Here is a 549-nt window from a genome sequence, read left to right on the forward strand (position 1 = left end):
TATAAAATATGTTTTCAATTTCTGACAAATACTGTTTAATACTAAACACTTTGCTACATCATAGTGTGTTATCAAATATTTATTAAAAGTTTGTATACTGCTTATAAATGCTAAATATGAAGACTTAAAGTTAAGTGTTAATCACAACTTCACTCAGTTTAAGCAAAGTGCCAAACTGTGTGTGTGTGTGTTGAAGTCCACATAGTCTAATAACAAACAATAAAACAAATTTATATTGCACTGAAGTTACTTTGAGTGCAGGTAATAGAGAAGTAGATTAGAGAAACTATTACTGCATGTTGAAGGTCATCTCGAGATAAAATCTCTCAGCCTCAGCTTTGAAGCCACAGGGCCACACTGTGATCAGTGATTGCTGACAAAGAAGATTAATCACACAACTTTTGTTATAATACTTGTTATTATATTATTATAATTTTATGTATTAGGTCACTATCGAATTCAGCATTTTTAACTGTTTATACATGCAAGAAATCAGACACAATCAGGTATTCCTACCTTGTGATCACAATACAGTAGAATAATGAAGGT

Source organism: Morone saxatilis, unplaced genomic scaffold (genome assembly GCF_004916995.1).
Source record: "Morone saxatilis isolate NCDOM2014 unplaced genomic scaffold, NCSU_SB_2.0 Contig19, whole genome shotgun sequence".
NCBI lineage: Eukaryota > Metazoa > Chordata > Actinopteri > Moronidae > Morone > Morone saxatilis.